The sequence below is a fragment of the Vicugna pacos genome, unplaced genomic scaffold, assembly GCF_048564905.1.
Source record: "Vicugna pacos unplaced genomic scaffold, VicPac4 scaffold_19, whole genome shotgun sequence".
Taxonomy (NCBI): domain Eukaryota; kingdom Metazoa; phylum Chordata; class Mammalia; order Artiodactyla; family Camelidae; genus Vicugna; species Vicugna pacos.
The window spans coordinates 37,095,065-37,115,855 of NW_027328740.1; the positions used below are offsets into that span (position 1 = coordinate 37,095,065).

Genomic DNA, 20,791 nt, shown 5'->3' on the forward strand with positions numbered 1-20,791 from the left:
TGCTGTCAAATTCATTTTTGTTCTCGTGTGTTTCTAATTTTGGCTGTTCCTCTATTCCTTTTTCTATTTTCCTTTATCCCTTATACCACCCCGTGAGCATGTTGTTCGGTCTGAAAATGTGGGCTGTGCACACCCTGCATTGGAATAGCCAGATCGCCCTCTGTGCCGTCTCCATCGCTATAAAAAGCAAAAACTTAACAGTTGCCATGATTCGTATATTATCCTAGTCATCTTATTTTCTACTTTTTTGGAATTTTTGCTATGTTAGCACATCACCCACTGGAGTTTGATATCTGTTAAAGTCCTTGCTTTGAGGAACCTGTTAGTTCGTCCTTATATTTGGTAACAAATGCTCTCTTACTAATTTTGTTTATTTGTTTTGAAGAAGTGAGATGCGAATTGATTTAGGCGGCTGCTGAGGGATTTTTTTCATGGAGTATTTAAACTTGGAAAGTCAAAATCTGCAGCACCTTGCTTGATTCTGGCTTTTACACAAACGTGCTCGGCACACGGTTCCTGGCTGTCGCTGTGTGACGTGCGTGACGGCGCTTCCTGGCCGGCGGTCACTGGTGAGGAAGTGGCCGGCTCGGGGGTGAGCAGCTGCAGGGGACGCTGTTGGAGGAAGCAGTCACCGGTTTTTTGTTTTTTGGTTTTTTTTTTTGCATTCACCTTCCCAGTGCCATTTACTTTACTTTGCATTCATAGAGGGGCAGGCGCGGGCCTAAAACCATGCCACTCTTTTGTTCCCTTTATGAGGCTGGTTTTTCTAAGTATCAGGAAAACATTGCCTTGTCCTAAGGAGCTGGTTCACTTGGATCTGGTGGACACAGGGACCCCTAAATGGGACCATAGCTTCCTCTCTGCTTCAGCCAGTGGGCATTCAGAGCCGGGTCTGTGGTTTGCCTCAGCAGCCGTGCAGGCCTCCCTGCACCGGCCTTTACTTTTACCCCTTTTTGGCAGTAAATAGCTGACTCTGTGTCTGTTGCAGCTGATGTCCACCACTGACGGCCGTGTGGTTATTTTGCGGTAGTGAGTCTCCAACACCCCTGTCAGCCGTGAAGGGACCTTGCATTCTCACCCCGACCCTGGTTCATCTCACCCAGGGAAAGGGCTTGGCCACCACCGTCATGCTGGACATGAGGCCTTGTTTCTCCTTTCATGCTCTGGTCCAAATGTGGACACTTCATCCTTCACTGACTTGGTCTCGCTTGAGACAGTCCAGACTTTCTGAAAGAGTCCATCACATTCTGGGGGGGAACAGAACAGAAGTAAGAGTCGCAAGTAGGAGTCTAGGCTGTCTGGGTTGGCAAATGCAGGCTGGGATCTGTGATGGCCGGTCTGTGCCCTGGAAACTGGCCTTTCCCGTGGCTCCCGAGAGAAAAGGGGTCGGAGCGAGAACAGACTTGCCTGGGTTCCTACCATCCTCATCTGCTCACTGACAGGAGTGTCAGCTAACTAGGAGCTCCCCCAGACCTCGGGCCCTTCAAACCTCAGATCACGGGAGATCCTTGAGTCCCTTCTTCTGGTCCTTCTTTGTGAGAATCCAGTGCCTTCTGAGGTGGCTGGCAGCAGGAGATGCCTCCCCCTCCAGGGAACTCCCTTCGGAGGACTGTGACTCAGTGCACCTTGCTGTGAGCTTGTGGGTTTCCATCGTGCTCCCTGCAGAACCAGACTTGAGACTGGCTTAGCGACAGAAATAACAAGACTGATTCCAGGGCAGGGCCAGGTGGAGGGAACAGTGGAAATTGAATGTGACCTCAAACACCTAGGTGGGTGCTGGGGCTGTTACTAAAATGGGGAGCCTGGGAGGTACCTGCCAGGAATCGAAGTCTAGAGTAAATGGTGGACATAAGGCCTTTTTTTTTGACATATGGCATTTTTAAGATGCCATTTGTCATCCAAGTTAGGACTTCCAAGAGGCACTCGTGTCTATGAGCCTGGGGCTCAGGTGAAGGAGCTGGACTAGAGATACACATTGGAATTCGTCATTCTTAGCTGGTGTTCACAGCCGTGCAAGTGGATCAGCTCATCTCAAGAGGTGCAGACTGTGTCTGAGGGGGGGCAGGGCTGTGCCTGGTTTGGAGGAAAGCCCGGACCATGCAGCTTTGGTGTGTCAGTCAGCGGCGTTTGTGATTTTCAGAGCAATGGCATTTATCCTTAAGGTTCTGGGGGGTGGGCAGGGCCACACAGGAAGAAATCTGAAGAGAGGGTTTTGGCCACGTGTGCGCGTCTTGGGACGATCCAGAAGCTGCAGGGTCCAGAAGGGGAAACTCCTCAGAAGCTGGAGTCGGAGTGGGGAGTTGGGAGAATGTAGTCACACTCTCCTGTGATGAAGGGAGGGAGGCCTAGGGAGTCCGCACCCTAGCGGACTCTCTTTCCCACGAACAAAAGGCAATCAGACAGAAGATTTGAGGTAAGAAGGGATGGGCGTTGGGAGAGGAGCCATCCTGGAGAACGGTGGTTGAACAATTCTTGAATAGTCTCCCTGAAACATAGAGTTAAAAAAACCCAGACTCTTAAGAATATTGATAGTGACTGGGGAGGAGGCAGTTGTTTTTCTGACCTCCTAAGGGTAAGGTATGTATCCGGGGATATACAGAAGAATCGGGCAGTCTGTTCCTGGGGCTTCACCCTTACCAGGGGGAACAGTGCAAGTTTAAAGGGGGAGAAGGGCAGCGGAGGGAAACTTGCCAGGCCCCGTGTCACGTACCAGTCGGCCGCCCTACTTGCGTGTTGCATTCACATCCATGCCTCCCAAGTGGGCGGTGGCAGCCCCGTTTTGAAGATTGGGAAGCCTCCTCAGAGGTTTAAGGAATTGGTTCATTTAGCAGCTAGTAAATGCTGTAGCAGGATTCCAGCAGGGCCTTGTCAGACTTCAAGGGCATGTTCTCTCTACTAATTCCGGTTGTACCTGAAATGGTGAAGTGAGTCAGTTTCGGAGCCTTTCAGAGAAAGTACGCTTTAAGTGCCTCAGGACTGTTGCACAAAGCTCAGTGTTCTTTCATGGTTCGGAACCACCGCAGTGCTTTTTGCCCCACAGATGTAAGGTCTTACTCCTTTGACGATGGCGTGGTTGTAAATGACATACAGGTGCAAAACCACACTTAGCAGCTTCTGAAGGGAAACTCTCCTGTTCTCCCTTGATCGGCTTTCTTCCACGGGATGTAACTGTGCTGCAGCTAAGGCCTGAGCTTTCCGTATGGAGTGAGGGTTTGATATCCAAATTTAGCATAAAACAGTCAGATGGAGAAAATCGAAGATGACAATATATTTTGGGGTTTCATTAGACAAGACATACTATCTGTTAATGGCTCATAAAGCTAATGAAATTGAGTACAGAACATTGCATTTCTTACTTTCTACTGAGAGCTGTCTTCCAACATAAAGTTCTCTGCTTTGGAACTTCAGCTCAGCCACTAGGGCGCCTGTCATTGTGTTGGTGTGATTGCATTTACACAGTGCATGTAATCTGGGCTTCCTTAGCCCCAAACACTCCAGTGCAGAATCATAGGCTGTAGCCATCACTTAGTTATACAAATACTTCTAAAACTATATGATACCAAAAAAAATAAATAAATAAAAATAAAGAGAGAGAGGGAGATTGCCTTTATCAAAGTTCCTTTGGATTTTAACTGCAAAGTGTTGTTGAGCAGCTCTGGTTTCCTTTGGATATGAATATATACATTTCTTTGCATGTAACTTGGATTTCAGGCTTGAACACCAAGCTCTTGTTTTCCATGAGCCACAAAAATCATAGCCAAATGACACACGTATGAAACAGTTTATTCTTTTTATCTGAGACAGAATCCTTGAATTTGGGACTTGAGCTGCGACTTTCCTGTTTGCTCTTCCCACCCCTCTTGTCACCTCACTCCTTTTTCCCACGTGGCCTCCAAGAGGTCATGGTCTCATAGGAGCAGGTGGACAAATACCAGTTGGTCACCAAGCAGTGCTGCTGTAGATGGAGCCCAGCCAAGAGCTAAAGGACATCATCAGGGAGGACTTCCTGGAAGAAATTGGCTCTACATTCAGTTCTGAGGACAGAGTAAGAGTCAGCCAGGGGAAGGAATCAAGAGGGTGACTCAGGTGGCAGGAGCAGCCCGGGTAGAGGCCTGGAGGCTTGTGGGGTGGGGACTCGGGGAGACTGCCCTGTGTGGTCCAGGGTGGTGGGTGATCCTGCTTTGAAGGACACTGGAGAGGGCCTAGGGGTGGAGGGCTTTGGAGGAGCTTGGTTTTACTAGAACTGACACAGAAGAGGCAGTGAAGGGTGTCAGCAGGAAGTGACCCTTAGGAGAGCAGCTCTGCCTGTCCTTTTGAGTCCCACCCCTTCATTCTTTTATTCACAACACACGCAATTCTGAGTGTCTAGGGGAGAGGGGGTGGACCCACAGTAGTAAGCAAAATGTACTTGCTTCTTGAGAGCTTAGCAGTGTCAGAAGTTGACTTAGATTAAAATGTTTTATTAACACAGCAGGGCACCTAATCCAAAGTGCGGAGGTTGGAGGGAAGGAAGACTTCCTTGACAAACAGTTAAAATGAGCCTGGAGGCTAGTGGGAAGTAGCAGCAGGTCACGGGGCCCCTGAGGTCACTGGGGACCTGGTACTGAGGTGAGGATGGACAAGCAGGTTCGGGGGTGGGGCTAGAACTCTACCAGGGAGCCTTTGATGGGTTTGAAGTGGGGGAGATGTAATCAAATTTGTGCTTTGGGAAGGCTGCCTTGGCTGTGTGTGTGTGTGTGTGTGTGTGTGTGTGTAGCGGGGAAGAGGGGGAGAGTGTCACCAACTGGGAGGGTCATTAGAAGACCATTCACAGGCTCGGAGGCCACCAGTGGGAGAGGGGCGTCGGGGCTGCTTGGGGACCGCAGGGGCAGAGTGGATGCCGGGTTTCCTTATGTGGAGGGCTTGTTAGCGGGGTCGCTCTAGCGACACCTTGTGGCTGGAAGTAAACAGATGGAGGCCGCCAGGTGGACTTACCTCTTCTCTCCTTCCCTGCCTTGTGTGATGATCTTAGCTCTGCCAACATATGGAACAGAAGAGCTAAGTTCCAGAGTAGCCCAGGACTTTGCTGGGCTCGTTCAAGTGAGAGCAGATAGGATTTAGGCTTGTGTTGAGATCTGTAAGTTAACTTATCTAGAAACGTCCTGTCTTTTGGATTTTCATAGGGGTAGTAATTCTTGATAAAGATTGCTTTCTTGGTGAGAGGAATTTTAATACAACTGATGTCTTTCTCAAAAAAATATCTTATCTTTTAAGAAATTTAATATTCAAAATAATAGGAATATTTTAAAATGATAAACTAAGGCTTTCGTGTAGTTTCTTTGGTTTCTGAGTTGATGTGTAGGTAGACCCTTTGCATTACATAATAGCACATCTTTGACAGTATTTAAAGAGCTGTTAGTGAGCGCCCCCAATTTGAAAGCATCATTAAAGCTTGCTCTGAAATAGTGAAGTCATATAGGTCTTGTTTGCAGAAGCCAGATATTTGGTTTATAATCTGCAGCATAGCTCCCTTTATAAAATAATAATAGATTCAAAATTAACAAAGTGGAAAATAATTGATTTTTTAAAAAAAATGAAACATAAACTTTCTTGTGCTATTGTTGCAACTGGAAATTTTGAAAAGAAAAATCCTATTGTAATATCATCTAAGTGAAATACATATATGTCTGTCACATTTGAATAGTAACTGCACAGTGGTTTTTGAAGTCAGGATCATTCCAGCTCAGATACTGGCAGTGATGGTTGCTGGTTTTCAATGGAAGAGCCTAAATTTGCTTTCTTAGCTTTATTCTTTTCTTTTCTTATATTTTCTTTTCTTTTCTTTTCTTCTCTTTTCTTTTCTTTTCTCCCTCTCTTTTTTTTTTTTTGGGTAGTGCGAGGGTTGAGTAGTGCTGTGCCAGCATGATTTGGGGGCAATTTGTGGGCAGATGTCGTGCAGCAGCAGTGAGATATTTCCATGCATTTTACTTTCCGGACATCACCAGGGAACATGTGTGGTTTGTGCCTGCAGGATGGGATGCTGCAGGACTCCCTGGTCCATCAATGTTATGTCTTGGAGCTGCTCCGGTCAGTGAATGATTTTCTGTGGCTTGGAGCTAATGTGGTCTGATGCAGATGATCAGATGTGTAACTAAAGTACTGTTACTTGAAATAAGAGAAAAGCTAGCAAAAATGTCTCTAAAATACAGGATGAGGGAGGAGAATTGGCTGAGCTGCTTACAGTGGGGAATATTCTCAGGTGACTCCCTCACTGTGTCTCCTGTCACTATCCCCCACAGCCCTGCATGGCAGTCCTACTGAAGCAACCATGCACTTTCTCAGAAACGCGCTGAATTTCCTTGTGCCTCTGATTGTTCACTTTTTTTTTTGAAAGCACATCTTGCCCTTTGCTTAAATGCCATCCCTGCTAGCCACCACTTACACTCATTCTTCTGGACCTCGTCCATATATAGCTGCTGAATGAAAGAACAAAATGTAGTATCTCCATTTAGTGGAATATTATTCAGACATAAGAGTGAATAAAACAGAAAAAATAAATAAAGGGGAATATGAAAAAAGCCATCTGCTCTGGGTAGTCCACCCTGACTGCTCAACCCGGCCTTTTCCCTTTGAAACCCCACCCCTTATACCCCACTCTAACTATTTTTGATAGTATTTACCACCTTCTAATAAAGTTTAACATTTTCAAAAAAAAAGAGACATGCTGATACCACTTCAACATGGGAAAGCCTTGATAACAGCACGTTAACTGAAAGGAACCAGACACAAACGGCCACATATTGTTGATTTCAGTGATCTTAGAAATGCCCAGAATTGGCTCATGCAGTGGCAGAGAGCAGATGATGGTTGCAAGGGGCTGGGTGGAGGGGGGTTGTGGAGTGACTGCTAGTGACAGGGGTGTTCTATTGGGGTGATGAAGTGTTCTGGAAATAGATGGTGGTGAGGGCTGCACAACCGTGAGTGTGCAGAAGACTGCTGAGCGCTGTCTCTGGGAGTGCTTGTTGTTGGGGCGGCTTTATTTTGTTCTCATCCTGTAATGTGAAGGGTCATCTTGTGCTGAGACCATTCAACTCCTGTGAGTGGTAAGGCTAAGAGACTTTGCAGAGTCATGTTTCTTTTTTCCCCCTTGCTGAGTGTAGGCAAAAATGGTTTAAGCCTGAGAAAGTGCTCCATATGCAGAAATGTCTTTCAGTTTTGGCTGGTGTAAAAATCTTGTGAGCTTTTTAATCATTTAGGACAGTCTGTAGGGGGAAACAGCCTGTGAAGCCTGGGTGAGACTTGGAAGAGCCGCGCTACCCTCCCAGACACGGGTGGGGATTTCACCCCCATTCAGGCAGTGAAGGGCCAAGACCCGTGAGAGGAGTTGACAGTCATGAATATTTATGTGTATCCGCTGCTTCATCTTGGATATTAATTTCTAGCTGAGTCATTTTGTGGCGGCAGCCTCATCCTACATCAGGAATTTATAGTATCTGCTCTTTGAGGTGAAGAGCTGACAGACTTGATTATTTAACAGTCTATCTTGTATTGATATCTCAGATTCCTTTGTCAATCGCAAAACAGCAGAAATACAGACGTCCTTTAATGCCGATGTGACCTGGAGCAGGTTTAGTTTCTGTACCTCAGTGACCTTATCTGCGTGTGGGGAAGATGATAACAGTGCTTCCCTCAGAGGGGCTGGTGAGAGGAGACTGAGAAGCACAAATGGAAGACTTACACGAGATGCTCATGAATGACAAAATTTAGTGCTCTCAGCCTGGTGAGGCCTCAGGGGCAGAGATGTCAGAACAGAGCAGTCCTAGCCAGAGTTCGATCCGCATTGGCAGGTTTTATGATCACTATCACCACTGTGGGTTATCAGGTAGTTTTAAGACTTGGTAATATGAATTCATGAATAATGTTAAAGACTAGACAACTCAGATCCGGTTTACATAGTTCTCAAGATTTCCTGTGAGAAATGGATATTTTTTCCCCATCTTAAATCTGAGTGGATTCTCTAAAAAAATTCTGTAGTCCTCCATCTTTTTCCTTTAATTCTCCTTTTTTTTAAATAAAAGTTTTTAAATGGAGTTACTGGGGACTGAACTGAGGGCCTCATGCGTGCTGAGCACATACTCTCTCAACTGAGGTATACTCTCCCCCATAATTGTTTTAAACTTTACTTTCTTAGTATTCAGAGGTTAGAGGCCTCTAATTCTTTTTTTGGAGACTTGTCCATAAACCGGTAAATCTAAAATTAATGGACAAAATTTGGTTTATTAAAAAAATCATTAGAACTTTTATCAATCCATTCAAAAGGAAATGCTTATTGAGTTAAAATGTTTCTCCTTTATGGTGATTTCTAATTTTTGGTCTAGCTTAACTTATTAAAAGTAATCCTCATCATCATAATGACCAAGCTTGCTGTGAGTGGACACCTACCAAAGGCTAAACTGTTTTTCTCATGTTTTACTTCAAAGCAGGTGTTTGACGGTAGGTATCAATGTCTCCTTTTTGCAGCTGAGGGATTGAGAGGTGGGCAGCTTGTCCCAAATCAAACGCAGCTGGCGGTGCCTAGCTCGGTGCTGGAACCCAGGCTGCACAGGATGCATTCTCAATTTCTCCTCTGATCAGCCTCCCGTTGAGTGGTTTCCCGAACTCCTGTGAGTCCATAAATGACCGATTTTGGCGATCTCAGCCTGATGAGGCCTTCAAAGGAGAGACACCAGTGAGAATGTGAGACAGAGCGGCATAAATTAAAATTGTACATTTTCACAAATGTTGCATTCTCAGGTAATGACTTAAATAGTTTATGTTTTCTTTATATTAGTGCTATGTAAGCACTAAAAACAAAACATTAAAAATGATTATAGTGCAAAATAGGAGTGGGCTTTGAAAGTCCAATCATTGCTAATGATGTTGCTTGTTTTTCTCTAGTGGTGCTTATTGACAGAATAATTTACAATGACTGAATTTGTTTTATGTATGTAGTCTTAGTATGGAGGAAAAGTTTGTCAGTGCATATTGAAAGTAAAATCTTTACTCTTTTCTTTCCTGATGATAAATATGTACGTTGTTTCCATGGCTTAAGTATATTTCCTCATTTGTGAAATTTGAGTGATGCCATTTACCATGTCTGACTGTGAGAGGTAGACGCCTTGTATACAAAGCATCCAAGAGCTGCTTAGTAAAAATGTGCTGTCACAATGACAGATAGTTTAGAAGGATCAACTGTGAATACTAAAGAGGGTGGCTTGTTTCTGATGCATATTCAATATGGATATATATGAATATGGCTTAAAGTAACAAGGATTCAGGGTTTTGTGTGTGTGTGTGCGTGCAGTATGAAGTTTTAATGAAATCTGTATCATTCTATTGAGACAGGGACTAGTTAAATTGACTTAAGCAGACGACCTTGAAGATTATTTACACAGAATGTGTATTGTTACAACTCAGTGTTCATGCTGCCGTGTAACTATACACTCAGACATTTAAATTCGTAGGACTCTGACCAGAAGCATTAAGTTTAGAAAAATCCACATTGATCATTTTCAGGGAATAAGCTTCTCTCTTTTGTGATTAAAGAAAATTTTGATTTATTTTTCTGCACTCTTAATAGGTTTTAAAATATCAAAACATTGATTTGACATGTCAGCTTTTTTAATAGAAAAAAGCTCATGCTGTTTTAATATGTAAATAAATGTTTTTGTATTTCAATACACTTCTATGATTTCCTGGCTCTTTGAGAAGTATTTTGCAAGATACTTAGATTACCTCCTGTTGGAAAAATACAGACATGACTTTTATGAATATAGGCCTAGTACAGTTCTGTTGGTTTTTGCTACAGTGCAAGACATGAGGACTAGGAGAGCAGTATGTGCTACATAAGCTTTTAGTTATCTGATTCTTGTTTCTGATCCACAGGCAATTTTTGTGTTGCACCTTTCCAGGCAACCAGGAAGGCCTTTTAAGCCATAGGTGGCGCTGTTACACCTTCTTACAGTCTTAACTTTCCTGTTTGTAAAGGAAGTCTTAAACAACGTTTTTTTTTTTTTTTGATTCCTTTGCTTAGTGCTTCAGGGTAGCACAATGTCCATTATGTCTGACTACCTGGAACTATTATTCTGCTTATGTCTTAGTTTTATTCTATCATCTCGCTGTGAACATTTCAGACTTCCTGTGCAAACAGTTGCAACATCGGACTTTTCTTGCAGTGTTAGAAACCAGTGAGCCGGGATTTTATAAAAGAGCTAGAAGCGGCCTCTGGAGCACCTTAAAGCTGAAAAGTGTACTGAGTTCCCTAAGTATTATCCCCACCGCTGTGTGTCAATGGGTGGTAGGAGATTTGGTACATATACAAAGGGGTGTGGTGTTTTGACTTGGGTTTGCGTGCACGCGCTGCCACTGAGCTACGTGATCCTGAGTCAGTTCTTTCTGAGTTTTTCCCTCGTCTGTGAGATGGGGACACTCATTTCTGCTTTGTAGAATTGTGAGAATTAGAAATTATGTAAAGTGTTTAGCACAGTGTGTATGACAAGAGGGCTCATAATCTTAACTGCTGTTTGGTGTGAAGCCATCATTTGATAGTCTTTGGCAATTACTGAGAAACAGGAAAATAAGAAAAGCTGGTTTTATGATGAAAGATATTTGAGGAGGTTCCATAGTTCCTATACACATAATTTAGCATCAGCAGAGTCAGGACAGTTACACAGTCGCCCTGAACCAATGTTAAGCCACAGAATTTTTGTTACTTCATATAAGTTGGGGCTTAAGGGGACCCAATACTTATACACATGTTGTGTCCAGCAGCCAACTGAGAGATGACAAAGAAGAACAGGCAGGCGATAAATGTCTCCTTTATTACTGATGAAGCCACGTTCTCCATGAAATTCAGGGCTGTGGGAGAGTGAGTGTCATGACACTATGTCCCAGAATTAGAGACTTACGCAGTCCCAGGTAACTCTGGTCCACAGCGAGCATTCCCTTGAGAGATTCTGACCCATAATGCACAGGACTGTCTTGCCATGGAACTGAGCATCCCGGCTGCTTCCTAAGGGTGGCCAACACTGGAGGGGAAGGAAAGCTTTCATATGCCCTGCTTGTCTCCCCGGACTCACACCTCAATCTGTTAGTGTGAGGAGGGCTAGCCGTGGGCCAGTGGTCAGGGGTGTGAAGGGAGAAGCAGTCTCCCATGGACCAGAGGAGTGGGGAGGAGGGAATCCCCCCTCAGATTAAACAGGTGGTGGCTTGAAACAGAAGGGTGCTCCTCAAGAGTTTATAAGAGGGGAAATAAGGATTTCCTTTGGGACTCAGAATAGTCATGAAACACAGAAGATGATTAGATGGGAGACTTGTAAATCACTTTCTTATTAAATTGAAATTTGTTGGGCACCAAAAATGTGCTACATTCTTTTCTGAGAGTTTTACAGAAATGAATCCTCCAATTTTCACAACAAGTGAGTAAGAAAGATTTGATTGTTATCCCAGGTTTACAGTGTGGAAATTGAGGCACACAGAGGGTAAGTAATTTGGCCAAGGTAACAGAGCTAGTAAGTGGCAGAGCTGATTAAATCCTGGCTATCTGGTTTCCAGGCTCCCAGGGATGGGCTTTGGGTGTTTACAGGTATCTGCATCCCTGGATCTCTGTACCTCTGCATCAGTTAGACCAGAAAGGACAGGGAAAGTGGAGTTATACAGGTACTCACAGTCGTGTTTCAGCCACTGTCCATGGAGTGTGCCCCGTGATTGGCATTAATTGTTTTCCAGGCAGTAGATCTGTTCTTATAACAGAAATTTAGTCCATTGAGTTAATCTAGAAACCCTTCCTGCTCTGCTTCTGTCCACGCTTGCCATGTGACTGCCTGCCCGAGATTGGGCCGTGGAGGAGAATCTGTACTCATGGTTGAACTCTGATATTTCAATCTGGTTTGTAGTTTCACATCTCCTGTTACATTAATAAATTGAATTTCTGGTTTTCTTGCATCAGTGTGTCATAAGTTTGCTTAATGTGAAACCAGTCCATGGGAGCCGAGGGGTGCTGACGGTATAATTTCTGAGCATGTGGCATTTCTACCCGTGCAGAAATGGCTGGAGGATGTCCAACTTCCTCACTGATTTCTCCCAGCAGCAGGGTCCTCTCCCACCCCCGGATGTGAGGATGGGATCTCTCTGAGTAGGCCATTCAGAGGCCGAGTCCACCAATCAGATGAAGTACCTGGAAGTGGGTTTAATAGAAGAAAAGGGCTTCCAGGTAGTCCGATGGGCTGTTTGAGTCCGTTTGGTGAAAAGATGTCCACTGTCTGTGGTTGAGCTGCTTCTTTGCTGTTTAAAAGTCTGTATTACATGAAGGGATTTTAAAAAGCAGAAAGGTGTGATTTCAGGTGGTACATCCGCACCGGTGAGTAGTGCCGGATGACCGCCTGTGTGAGGAATAGACAGAGTCTTACAAACTTCATAAAACAGCTTTTAAAGCTCTTCCATCTGAGTGCACTTCGTATGGGGTCCAGTTCATGACTGGTCGCGCTGAGAGGGCACGTAACTGATGATGGCAGAAAGGACACGGAGGCATCAAAAAGGTCCCAGACATGTTCTGTGTTTAGAGGATGGGGCACAGAGTAACATATTTGAGCTGGTTTTTCATTGAACACTTTTGAGTATTTTCTAGGACTCCCCAATCCCCCATGGTTCCATGCAGCTGGGTGTCCCCTCAGTGCAGCTCTGTCAGCGCTTGCCCTGGGCTGACGCGGTGTCACGGGGAGCAGGACGGTCAGTGTCCCCGGCTCCTCCGAGCTCCGTCTCCTCATCCGCAGAGCCGGGTTTCTCATCCGTGTCTACTTAGTAGGATTGCTGAGAATCACACGTGATGGTTGTCAGGTGTGATTTGTGGTTGTCTCTGTGATTGGCGTATAGTCAATATTTGATAGAAACTCTTGTTTTTTATTATAATTGTGGCTCCTAGATTGCAGTGGTTTTTAGTCTGCATTTATGTTTTTATATAAATTTATTCTTATTTTTAAGTAAGCACTTGTATTTATTTATTTTCATGAAGGTACAGGGGATTGAAGCCAGGAACATGTGCGTGCACAACAGGTGCTCTACAATGGAGTAATACCCACCCTCCTTGTCTGCACTTAAAAATAAATATTTCAATACACAAAATATTTCTTAAACACCATCATGGGTCCTATTTTCTGCATAGACAATTGAATACATATGCCATCTCAATAAGAATAAATGTCATAGGGACATACCTTTCTAAATCTGTTTACATGTTTTAAAACGATCATAGCTAGTGAAAAACACGAGTCTTGGATCCACTACTTCTTAGGGTCTGCTTTGCCATCATGGGGAATTACATTCTACAGAGAAGGCTAATTGGATCTCATTGATATTTGGATGATTTTGCAATGTTCAAGGCTTTCAAAAGCCTTGACCGTTTTGTATTTTAAACTAACTACAAAGTTATCTTCTAGAAGTTGTAAGTCCTTAGCTTGTGAAGTGCCCAGTAATTCAGTTTGTATATGTCTGTGTCTCTGTGAACGTGTATGTGTGTGATTTCAGGAATGTAGCAATAAGTTCCATATAGCCTTCTGAAATCTTTCTCCTCCAGTTCAAGGTGTAGGTATATATTTACACAAATAAATTGATACTCTTTTGTGATTTGGCATATTGGTGGGAATAAGAGGTTCTCATAATTGTTTCAGAAGGGTTGGGGAGCATGAGCTTAGAAAATGGGAGGAGATAGAGGCAGGGAGGTTCTTTAAACTTTGTGCAAGATGAGAAACAGTAGCTTTTCTTTTTTCTTCTAAAGCAAACTGGCACTGAATTGTAACATACTAATACTCAGAATTGCTTTTCTGATCAGAGACAAGTGCCTCAGATTTTTCAAGGCAACATGAATGATGAAATGTGTTTTAGCAGTTATCTTTAAAAGTAGTTTTATTTTTCAAGTATAAGTCTATAGACTGTTCTTTTTTTCCAGCTGTACAAGAATTTCTCATTGATCCAGGTACGTGATCAATGTGTTTAGTTTCTTTGGGTTATTTATTTTTTTTAAGTGCTTGATTCATTCTGGTGTGAATGAATGTTTAAAATTTCTGGATTTTGATCTTTAAAACTTGCTGATTTATCAGAACTGCAAAAAACCTGATGTTTGTTCCTTGTTTGGTGGGGCAACCTATTGATTTATGTTGTCTGTTATAGAGGAAAATTCTTCCTCTAGCCTGTAGATAATTAAGTGAATGGTTTGCAGTGTGCCTTAAAAATTATTTGAATGCATTGAGCATGTTTGTCCAGTGAATTTTGGATTGAGTCATAATAATGACTTTGCTTTGATTCTGTGGCTTTTGTCCTCTCCACAAGAATTTGAATTCTGTTGCATTTTGTATTCGTGTTCTTAACAGGGGAAGGAATTTTGCATTTTTTACAGAGGTGGGTTTTCCTATCCCCTCTGAATTCCTTCTGTAATTGATACAGCGAAAATCTGTTATTGCAGTGCTTAATTATTTCATAAAAAATTTTTTGGCTTAATCAGAAACAATGACAAAGAATGATAATAAAAAATACGAAAACCTTCCTTCCTTTGAAGAATAGAAATGAGGTGGTCAGGCTCACGCATGCTTTGTACCTGACACACTTACTCTCATGTCATTGTGTATCATGAGTCGGAGATGGAGTTGCTTCAGGTTTATAGATTTTTGTTTTAACATTTGTGTTGAATTCATTCTCTAGGCATGATGATTCCTGTTGCCTTTGTGGAAAGTGTAGATGAAGGGAAACAAATGCTTTGTTTTGTTTTCAGGAGGCCTGAGATGCTGATGAGAAAAGAGTAGAGGGTGGGCTGAGGAAAATAGTGATAGACCCTCACCTCCAGGCTGAAATTGATGAACAAAGAAATCAATTAAGTGTATTGGTATTTGACTAATAGAAGTCAGACAGCCCAGACTGTCTAGTTATACCCAAAGGAAAGTACTGAATTCACCTGCAGAATTAGGTGCTTTACCATGTAGAAGCAGCTTAGAGCAATCAGAAAAATCAGTCTTATGATGAGATATAAAAAGAATATAATATCTTTTATTTCTGAAACTTTTCTACATTAAGTTGTGTAGAGCTAAAATTAAGTTTCAAGCACCAGGAGTTAAGAGTTTAGGTGGTTCTGTGGGATCGTTATTCAGGGATGTGTCTAGACCCTGCTGGAGTGGCTGAAGCTGGCAGGAAAAGATCCAGAGCCAGGATTTTTCATCCTAGGATGTCCTCCATAATGGTTCCCTGTGGGAGCCCATGATTGAGTTAACAAGTTGTAACACTTCCCAGCCGCCTGTCAACTTTAAGAAAAAAAAGTGCTTATTAACTGCTTTAAAGCAAACACCTGTGCATCCTCACTCCTGTCTCCTTGCCATAAAAAGCAGAGACAATGCCTTGCTTGCATATTTGAGGTTATAGATAGCACACTGCTTATTGCACTGCAATGACCCAGGCCCTCAGCTATAAACGCCAGGCCTGCGTGGTGTTAGATAGTCTATTAACCCCAAAACAGGGACCAGGCTGGTCTGGTGGTCTGCTTTGTAATGAACATGTCTAAAAAATGTATCTTGTTCCCCTCAGCCCATGACTTCCCTAAAGGTAAACTAAGCCTTAGTACTCATGGTGGAGTCTACAATCTCTGTCTCATCCCTTCTTTCCCCAAGTTCCTGCCTACTATCTCACAACTGTTATTGACTTTTTACTTTGATTATACACAATAAATATGGGAGCATTTGAGAGACTCGTGGATTTGGCTCCCTAATCCCTCTCGCTTTCTTTCCTTTTTCCGCAGTCTTGAGAAATTCATTCCGTGTCGGTAAGACTTCCGCCAGCCAGAACCCACAGTTCCAGGTGAGAAGGATGCAGGCTTTATCCCTCCTACCCGAGGGAGAGAGAGGAGATAATTGAGATATGCTCCCCTGTGGTCCCTTCCTGCCCCAGGGCCACTCCAGTTCACCTGCAGCCTTCTGGCCTCTGCTCACAGGGCCTCTGTCCCAGGATTGACCGCAGCCTTTTATTCCCTTGTCAACATTCCCTGTGCCTTTCAGAGGTTGCTCTCTTCTCTGCAATTCAACCCTGGCACGTGTGATGGTGGTCAGCGTGCTGATGGGCAGTTACTTGGGGACTCCCAGGAGCCATGCTGATTCTCCTGAGTCATTCGGGGTTACAGAACTGTCAAGCACTGCAGGAAGCCCATTCACGTGAGTTCAACACAGCATTACATCACTTTCATTTTATTTTTGAATTTTCAGTGGAGAAATTATTTGTAGCACACTGTTCCAGATTTTAGGCCGCCTGCTTTCCTCACCACCATTTCCTTGTTGGCTCTGGTGCTTGTTTTAAGAACCAGGTTTCTTCTCTGGTCATTTGTAGCAGCTGGGCTTGCCGAATCCTTGATTTGCATTTGAAGCAGAATGCTTCTTCGTGATGTCAAACTGATTTTCCTTGTCATGTCTGAATATTTCTTGTACACTCAGCAACAGTTTCAAGTGAAATGCTCTTGTCCAATTTCGGTTAACTAATATTTGCTGATCTCCTGCTTTCATGCTGAGGGCAGTTTCTTCTTCCTGTAATAAATGTTAGCAATTTGCATTTACTATGGAAGGTACTAATCCGAGGTGCTTTTGTTCTTAACAGTTTTAATACAAATCACCCATTAAAATGTACAGCGGATTTTACTCTATGCCCAGAAATGTGCATCCCAGTCAATCTTAGAATATTTTCTTCCCCCCAACAGGAAACCCAGTACGCATAAGCAGACATTATCAACTTCCCCATCCTCCCCAAGCCCCAGGGAGCCACTCTTCTGTCTCTGTGGATTTGCCTGTGCTGAACATTTCATGCAATTCGAGTCACTTCATGTAAGTGGAACCGTCTATTTTGACTGACTTCTTTCACACTGAGTAACGTTTTCAATGTTTGTCCATGTTGTGGCCTGAGTCAGTACTCTATGCTTTGCTATTGCTGAATAATATTTCACTGTATGGCTGGGCCCCTTTATTTACCCATTCATCACGTGATAGTCATTTGGGTTGTTTCTGTTTTTTGGCTCTGAAAATTAATGGCGAAAAGTAATGGTGAATATTCCTGTAGGAGTTTTTATGTTAACATTTGTTTTCAGTTCTCTTACTTGTGTGCCCAGGAAGCAGAATTGCTGGATCATTCAGAAGCCAAATGTTCAACTCTCTGAGGACGTGCCAGGATGTTTTCCAAAGTGGTCACGCTGTGTTACATCCTCACCAGCAATGGCTGCGGGCTCTGCTTCCTCTGTGTCCTCATTAGTGCTTGTTAATCTTTTTTTGATTTTAACCTATTGTAGTGAATGTGAAGCGGTTTCTCCTAGTTGTTTTGACTTGATTTCCTTTAGAGCTAATGTTATTGAACACCGTTTCATTGTGCTTATTGGCCATTTGTATATTTTCCTTGAAAAATATCTTTTCAGATTCTTTTTTCATTTTTTAATTGAGTTGCCTTTTTATTGTTGAGCTGTGGAATTTTTTTTTTGATACACAAATTCCTTATCAGATAAATGATTTGAAAAAATTTTCTCCTGAGTGTTGTTTTTTCACTTTCTGGATGGTGTCTTTTGAAGCAAAGTTTTGAAGTTTAATGAACTCCAATTTATCTCTGTTTTCATTTTTCCTTGTGCTTTTGGGGTAATATTTAATATCTGATGTATTTTATTAAAACTTGTATATATAAAATAACTTAATTCTTAGGACCGTTCTAGGAGATGGGTGCGGTTGTTGTCCCCAGTCTATGCATCGGAGACTGAGATGCAGAGAATTTGACTGACATATTAGTGTCAAAGCTACCTAGTGCTGTGGGAATTCAGACCCTCATGTTTTTCCCTAGCATCTGAGCTCAACACCACCATGCTCCAATCTTTCCAGGAAACGTTAATGAAAAAATCTTTACTTTTTTGATTTCTTGTTAGATTTTTTTCTTATTGGGGACCTCAAATTCTCATTTTCTTTTCGGATATCAGTGTCGATTTATTTTAGGTCTCATGTAGGGAGAAGCATTGCTATCAGTTAACTTCTTTATTACTCACTCTCCAGTGATGATTGTTGCTAGTTGATCTAATCAAGTCATGCTTAAGTCTTTCCTGCTCATGACACTAACAGCAGAGTCATGACTTATAGAATGCTCAAAGAAGAAAGTACTTGATTGATTTTATTTTGCCAACAAATCAAACCAATCAGATAAAACCCTGGTGTTGACACAGACTATAAGCCCTCCAGAATAGGGTCACAGTCTTCATTGTGTTTCATTTGTTGGGTCACAGTGTCTGGATAGTGCCTTGCTGTCCAGCAGTTTTGTGAGGATACGGTGCTCGTGAATCATTGTAAGGACAGAATTTTGACAATAGACTGTGTTGTTCATTTCACGACGGGAAAGGTAATATAGAATTACTGTTCAGATCTGTTTTAAAATTAAGCTTTGAATTTTGAGAATAGTTCAAGAAGCCATACAAAGCTCTTTTTCACTAATTTTAGATCTATCTTAGACACATTATGTTTACATAGCAGAGTAACTTATCAAGTAGATTTGACAAAAGGAGTGTTATATTGATTATTTGTTTTAGTTGAAATATTCTACCAGGGATAAAGTCATAAGTGCCCATAAATGAACAAATATATTTGTATTTAAATGCAACATGGGAGCAGACTACATATGTTTCTATATAATATATATGACTGTGTGTTTTAATCTTTCTGTCAGTGTTTTAATAGTTTTTCAGCAATTTTGTAACTTTAGAATTCTTCTATGGAAATCACCCCCAATTCTAGTGCAGTTTGTACTGTGTATCCTGTCTTATGCATGGGATTCCACTGTCCCCTCAGTGAGGAATTTCCTCTCCTATTGTGTTAGGAGCAGAGTTAAAGGAACTGTGATTTCTAGGCCTTTGCTCTCCATGTGTTTGCAGTTGGCTCTCAGTCACGATTTTCCCTTTCCAGAGTTTTTATTGTTAAATTAGAATTTCTGAAAATAACTATTAATATGTTGCATTGGTCTCCCTAGAAACTTGACGTCTTTGTGCTTTTCAGTTTTCAATTTATGAAAAATGCAAATGCACTCTTGTTTTTAAGTTGTCCTTTTTCAATAGATATTTATCTCTTAATTGATAGAATAATTTTTTCCCAATGAACGAATCGGTGTGCATGTTTTAAAGGATAACTTACTTTTTATTTTTCTTATTGTAACAGTAATATTCATTGTAGAGAATTTAGTAAATAAGGATTAACACAGTAATAACTTCACAATGGCCTCTAATCTCACCTGGAGATACAGTTGTAAGGTTTGAAATTGAGAATTATAAGTCCTCTCAAATTTTTCTTTTTCAAGTACGTATTGGTTACTGAGATCCTCGAATTCCCATATGAATTGTAGCAGCAGATAGTCAGTTTCTGCAGAGGAGCCCGCTGGGATTGTGATCGAGACCACGTTGAATATACGGATCGCTCTGGGGAGCACTGCCATTCCAAGAGCACTTTCTTTTGATAGGGGAATGTGTGTGGAGTGTCTGTCCTGGTATTTAGGTCTTCTTTAACTTTTTTTTTCAACAATGCTTTGAGTTTACAGAGTATTATTTTACTTTAATTATCTTTGCCTTTATATTGAGGACAAGTGTGCAAGGTACCGGGATCAGAAGTGTATTTGAGCCCCGCAACTTGCTGCCACCATGGACGCTGCGCTCTTGCTTCACCCGCTGTACAATCTTGCACAGAATACGACCTCAGTAACTCTCTCTTGAATGAATGATTATATGATTGTTGGATGATGCTTGAGAGTCCTTGTGATGATTTTTTTCCCCAGCCTTTCCCCAGTTCTTAACTATGCCCTTTCTCTTCCTAAACTCCAGCCTGGGTTTCAGCCTGCCTGTGGCATTGATTTTCCTTGTCTGTGGACTCTTCCTTTCACTGGTTCCCGATAATGTTACATGTGGGCTGTGGAAACTTGCTAGATGTCAAGAAAGAGCTAATCCATTGTAGGCCAGTAGTTTTAGAGTTTGTTATTGTTTTATTGATTGAAATTAAATGAGGCTGCCCCCTGAGCCCTCCCGTGAGCACTTTTGACCTTCCTACAGCTGATACTGCTCTAGTTGCTGCATGTGCCCTTTCCCCAGCCTTGATTTTGTAATTGAATAAGTCACCATCACTGGAGCCCTCTCTTTAAAAGATAAAGAGAACATTTGCTCCTTTTCCCTGTTTGGAGACTTCGATGAGATGAGATCCCAGATAAAGAATGGAGCCCCACCTCTTTCTGACCCCCGCTGTTTCCGTTCCTTTCTTCAGGGGAAAAGAGTACAATTCAACAGTATAAAGATTGATTGTGAGCTAATGAGATAGACAAGACAACCGATCATTTATTAAATAACCTTTCATGATAGAAACAAATGTATTATACACACAAACAGCACACAAAGCACTGTAGTACCATGGTTACAATCGTGGGTCCGAGTTCGTGTCCTGCTCTGGAGAGACCAGTCCTGTGAGATGGAGAACTGGTAAGTCGGCTTAGCCTCTCCAGAACTGGTTTTCTGTCCTGCAGAGACGGGGCTCGCTAGGCGTCCCCCCCGTAGAGGTGCTGTGGGGTGTAAATGATGCGCGTGGGCAGCCTGAGCACAGCTGCTCATTCCTCGTAAGTGCAGGGTAGCATAGCTTTTGCGGTGATGGCTTTATGACCGCCCCATGTAGACTGTCAGTGCTCTGAAGGGATGCCTTGTGGTTTGGAGATGGGATTCTCACTTCTGTAAATACCCAAGTGTAGTGTTATTGGGCCCTGC

General features: G+C 42.6%; 1 long non-coding RNA gene across 1 annotated transcript in view; it reads left to right on the forward strand.

The window, feature by feature from the left end:
- Nucleotides 1-17,403, forward strand: part of LOC140692925 (uncharacterized) — a 28,385-nt gene extending 10,982 nt beyond the window's left edge. The window contains exons 3-6 of the long non-coding RNA XR_012068557.1: nt 15,794-15,852; nt 16,050-16,202; nt 16,739-16,862; nt 17,123-17,403. This is a non-coding gene — a long non-coding RNA (uncharacterized lncRNA). The remainder of the gene's footprint in view (nt 1-15,793; nt 15,853-16,049; nt 16,203-16,738; nt 16,863-17,122) is intronic.
- The last annotated feature ends 3,388 nt before the right edge of the window (nt 17,404-20,791 follow it).